This window comes from Ziziphus jujuba, chromosome 1 (assembly GCF_031755915.1).
Source record: "Ziziphus jujuba cultivar Dongzao chromosome 1, ASM3175591v1".
NCBI lineage: Eukaryota > Viridiplantae > Streptophyta > Magnoliopsida > Rosales > Rhamnaceae > Ziziphus > Ziziphus jujuba.
Genome location: NC_083379.1, coordinates 9,499,657 through 9,505,656, shown reverse-complemented (window position 1 = coordinate 9,505,656; position 6,000 = coordinate 9,499,657). Strand labels below are relative to the sequence as shown.

The 6,000-nt window shown below is 38.1% G+C and overlaps 1 pseudogene; it reads left to right on the top strand.

Moving 5' to 3' along the window:
* Positions 1–218: 218 nt before the first annotated feature.
* On the top strand, positions 219–5,900 carry LOC132804170 (disease resistance RPP13-like protein 4; annotated as a pseudogene).
* The last annotated feature ends 100 nt before the right edge of the window (positions 5,901–6,000 follow it).

Genomic DNA, 6,000 nt, shown 5'->3' with positions numbered 1-6,000 from the left:
AACATATCTTGAACGCTTTAATTTCAAATATTCTAATCTAAGTTTAATATTAATTTTTCCAACCCAGAATAGAGTGATGATTTGTAGTTTTGTTTATTTATTTGTTTATATGTTGATATTTTAAATTCTAATTATGAAAGTGAGGACCAAATAAGATAACAGCACTATGAAATTAATTATATGTAACAGGTAAAAGACTAATTAAGCAGGAAGCAACCATGTCTCAGCCGGTAGATGCTATGCGCCAAAACCTTTTGCAACTAGTATTTACGGCTGTAAAGAACGAAGCCCAATTCACACTAAATTTCAAAGATGAGTTTGATAAGATGAAGTCACGCCTTGATCTTATGACAGCCTTCATGATTGACACTCAGAATCTCAAAAATAAGAATGAAGTTGCCAAGGCAGCTATAATCAAGCTTAGGGGATGATTTATGATGCTAATAACGTTCTTACTGATTGCATTGTCAGAGATGAATACAAGAAGTATTGGTCTTGCTTCCATTCATCCCTCTCTGATCCGTTGTTTTGGTATAAGACAGGCAAGAAATTGAAAGAAATCAATACGAGAATTGAGCAGATTGAGAAGAGCTTGGGTAGTTTCCAAAGAGCACCACATCATAACATCCACATTGAAGATTCAAGCCATGCTTGAGGATTCATGTCTTAGGATTCCTACCCATATGAGACAGTTGGATTGGAAGCTGATTTGAAGAAGATCATAGGGTGGATTCTTGACACCCAAGAAACACTTTTGCGAATTGCCATTGTGGGGATGGGGGGTTTGGGAAAAACCACCATTGCCCAAAAATCTTTCATGATAATGAGGTACTAAGTCGGTTTGATAAGATCATCTGGGTTACTGTTTCAAGAGCTTTTAATGAGGAGCATGTTCTAAAGTGCATGTTGGAAAGGTTAGGGAAAAAGGTATCTGGGTTTGATAGTAGCCAGTTGTTGGGAGAGTTTCAACAAGTTCTTGCTGATAAGACTTGCCTTATTGTTATGGATGATGTATGGGGAATGAATGTGGAATGGTGGACAACCTTGTGCTCCATTTTTCCAAAACGAGATGGTAAAAGCAGTTGCATCATAATTACTAGAAGGAATGAAAACGCTGCTAATGATATGGGGGTTGAAATGTCAGGACCCATCCAAGATTCCTCCCCGGAACCCTAGACAAGCCCTGATCCTAGGGAAATACCACCGAACCTTCCAACGGAAAATCCAGCAGCACCTCCCCTAAGGGTAGGACTAACCAAAAATTACCTTCACTGAAAACACACTTCTATAAACATCCCCTTATTCCTCCCACAATACTACAAATTGATTCTACATATTTACAGCACTTCAAATGAACAACAATAATCCAGTGCATAATTAATACATAAATGTCTGAGACAGTATACAGAGCTTCAAGAAGTAGTACTAAGTATAGAATACAAAATGGATGAAAGAAATATTACAATTTCAATAAAAGAAGAACAAGGTACTCCTCGAACTAAGTCAGCGATGAAGAACAAGTCCACTCCGGATGAATACCGACAACCTGGTACCTAGAGGAACGGAATTTAAAAATATGAGATGCTAATCATCTCAGTGAGTGACCCTAATTACTATACAATTATAATACCACCGTAATAAAGTAGATAAATAATAATTAATTGAAAATAATAATTTCTCTCAAAACCCTTACAATTCTTTCGGTTGGAAAAGTTCCCCTTTTAAAACTTTTTCACAAAACCCTTTGTTCGTAATCCCCGAAAACCAAGACATCAATTCATTCAAATGAATATCAAATAAAATATAATAAGTCAAGCATCCAAAATTTATAATTGAAAGAAATTAATTTATTGAATAATTAAGTAAAGGAAAAATTAAACCAATTTAAAATCCCCATTCAAATAAATACCAGAACAGTATTAATTATATTCTCAATTCCAATATAATTTCAAAATATTTATTTTAAAATCCCAGTTCTGAAAATCACTTGATGCACCCACTATATACCAGTGGCGCCAACAGTACCCAGCGTCCCAAGGTACCGCCAGATAGGAGGTTATAGAGAGAAACCGACATACGGTAGCGTGGCATCCCACCGCGCCGCTGCAAATAGGCGTCCCGGCCATGGAGGGGCGGCCTACCCTCATCCGATGGCAAACACAGGACAACCCCATAAAATCACCTGCGCGCTACTCACACCAACCCGCGCGCTAATCACATCCGTGTGCACACTAATCATATCACATATAAACAGAACACCAGTACGTGTACGGTGCATCTAAAAAATCATAAATCAATACATCTCAAAATTTCAAATTTTCCATAAATATACCGGGTTTATTCCATCCAATTAAACTCGTAAATTCTCCACAATTTCTTTATAATCAACGTCATAAATTCCATGATTTTCAAATCCACCAACTCCCAAATCCACCAATTTAAATATTCAAATTCTTCCAATAGCATAATTATTTTTGAAATATAATAATTTAAATCACAATATATTGCATGGGATACTTACACAAATTGAAGTCACCAACATAAACGAATATTTTCCTTGAAATATTTGAAAATCAAATCATGCCCAAAATAATGTTAAAACCACAAGAATTTCATATATAATTAAACTCCACAATTCTCAATATCATAAAATAATTTTCACATGGCATAAATTTATATAAAGCATAATTTCTTTAATCAAAATAAATCCACCAATAATTTGCACAATAAATCAATTAAAATCAAAATCACAATGCCTGTATATAGCAAATTTCCATAAAAATCCAAATTTCCATAATTTGTTAAAAATCAAAATATGATTTAATTTATTCAAATATGGGCATCAAAATTTCCACATATAAATCCACTAAATATTTGACACATAGAATATAAATTTCAAATATTCAATTCACACAAAATATTCACAAATTTAATCCCCGAAATTAATTTGAAGGTGGGTCACTCACCTGGAGCACGCAAATAATCCAAGATCCACCATGAGATCAATTCCACAATTTACCGTGCTCCTAAAACACAATTCACACACAATCAAATAAAATAATATTTTATTCGGATAAATAATATCCGGTACCCGGGGGTTAAACACAAACGTTAAGCAAAATTATCGAATAATATACCGAATCGAAGCTTGTGGAACAAGGATGGCATTACCGGTCTCCATTGACCCCAGTTCCGCCGGTGGTGGTCGGAATTTGGTCGGAAAGCTTCGGCCGGTTTTGATCTCCTCGTATTTCGCAAACCGCTTCGAATTTTGGAAATTGGAGGCCATATTTGGACTCAGAGGACCCAAAATAGGGGGAGAGGGGTGACAATTTGGACTGGACTGGCCGGAAACGGCGAGAATCGCCTAAAAAAATTCAACCCACCGCCGCGACTTCACCGGCCTGATTTGGGCGCGTCACCGGCCGGCCGGCAGCCAAATTTGGCTGGTGAGCTCGCCAGTGTGTGGGCTTGGATGGTGGCCGGCGCGTGTGAGCAATGGGTGGCCGGAAAAGATAAACACGGGAGAGAGAGAGAGACTGCCGGTGGGAAGAAAAATGAAGGTAGAAGGAAGAAGAAGAAGAAGGGCCCGTGCCCTTTTTTCCCACGTGGGGAAAAGAAAAAAAAAAGAAAAAGAAAACGAAAAAGGAAAATAAAATAAAATAAAATTAATTAAATAAATAATATTAACAAATAATATTATTATATAAAATAACAATAAAATAATAATTTGATATTAAACATGGTTGATATGTGGCATCTCACCATGGTGACACATGGTCACGTTTATTAAGTCACACGTGGCACATCGTTACACGTTTAAAATAATATTAAAATAATACGGTGTTTGAAAAACTCTACAGGTCCATAACTTTCAAACCACATGTCCAAATCGGACATGCCGCTAGTCTACGGACTCATATCGACTAGTACTTTGCAACCATGCATGAGTCAAAGCTCATTTCCCCATAAATAAAAAGTCAACTCGGGCACCCTTGGACAGTTTAGACCCCAACTTGTTTTACTCATATCTTTCAAACCGTAGCTCCGTTTTTAACGTGCTACTAGTCTACGAACTCGTGATAACGTGTACTTCGTAACGGTACCTCAGTCAACATATAATTCCATCCGAGTCAAAAAGTCAACTTTTGACCCCTTCGGTCAACGATCAAAGTCAACGGTCAACGGTCAACCTCGGTCAAAGTTGGAAAATTTTCGTTGTACTTTGGGACGGGGTGTTACATGAAAACTCGCAAATCCACAAGCCTGATTTTCTAAATGACATGGACAGTTGGTCTTTGTTCTCCAAATTTGCATTTTCTTCTAATAAGGGAATCTGTCCAAATCCCAAGTTTGAGAAAATAGGCAAAGATATCATGAAGAAGTGTGGGGGGCTTCCGCTAGCAATCAAGACAATAGGAGCTTTATTAGCACCAAAGATTGTATCCCTTGCTAATTGGACTCAAATTTGGGAAAGTTTTCATGACTTAACAACTGAAGGAAGAAATACATCAGTTATGGCATCTCTTCAACTGAGTTACGATGAACTCCCATCCCATCTAAAGCAATGCCTATTGTCTTTATCCATTTACCCTGAAGACTTCGAGGTAAGAACTGAACAACTAATCCATTGGTGGGTTGGTGAGGGTCTTATCCAGGGGAAAGGCTCAAAATCAGCAATTGAAATGGGTTACGAATACCTCTTGCAACTAGTGAAAAGGTGTCTTGTCGAAGCTGTGCAACAACGGCGCTATGATTTGAGGATCTACAACTGCAAGATACATGACATGGTGCGGGAATTGATCAGCATGAATGCTCAAGAGGAGGCGTTTTGCAGCTTCGATGAAAAAGGCCGGCAAAAATTGACAGAAGAATATCGGTGGTTAGGTTTCAGCAATGCCATGCAAGGAAAGCCACTAGGAAACAGATCAACGATCAGACCATTAATGTTACTGGTGTCAAATATTGCGAAGCTTGACTTAAGGAATTTTGGATTGCTGACATCCCGTAGAGTGTTGGATATCTGAAATAGCAACCTGAAAGAGATCAATGCAGAAGAGCTGTTTAAGTGGATTAGTTCCCTCAAACGATTAGCAAATTTGAATCTTGCTAAAGTTCGAGGCTTAGAATCAGTGCCATGTTCAATTAAAAAACTCCGCAATCTTCAGCTGTTGGTTTTGACCAAATGTGCCGATCTGAAAAGGATACATCCATCAATTACAACTTTGAGGAAGCTGATATTATTAGGCTTGAGGTCTTGTCCACTTGATAACCTACCCAGGGGATTGGGAGGGTTATCTAATCTTCAAGAACTCTCTGGATTTGTGGTGATGAGTAAGCCAAAAGGAAACTGCTGCCAACTTATTGAGCTTGGAGAACTTAAACAGATGAGAGTACTTCGAATCAACTTAAGTGATGATACTGAAGCCTCAGAAAACGAGCTGAACGTCCTAGCTCATGTCGAAAACCTCAAGGTTCTAGGTATTGATGCTGGCAATTGTAAGAGGAACACCTCAGAGATCTTGAAGAAGATGGATTGGCTAGTTCCTCCTCCAGCGTTGCAGGAGCTGTATCTTAGGAATTACCATCACTCAACTCTACCATTGTGGGTTTGTCCTTCCCGGCTTACTAGATTGCAGTACCTTTCCATTGAAAATGGAGATCTTATCAACTTAACCTCAGAGGTTGAGGATGACAATCATCACATTGCTTGGAACATCGAGGGTCTATGCTTGAAGTTCTTGGCTCGGTTGGATGTGAACTGGACGGACTTGCAAAATGATATGCCTGTGCTACGCTACATGGAGGTTAGTCATTGCTACAAACTGAAAGGTTTCCCCTGTTCTGTCAAGTCTCAAGCGGTTTTGGAGAAAAAATCAGGATCTTGGCAAAAATATTAGGAGTAAAGAAAATTATAATGTCCAAGAAGTCCTTTAATTGTGTGATGTCACAATAAATATTATTTGCTTTCTATGCATTGATGCTGCTGTTGTAATATAT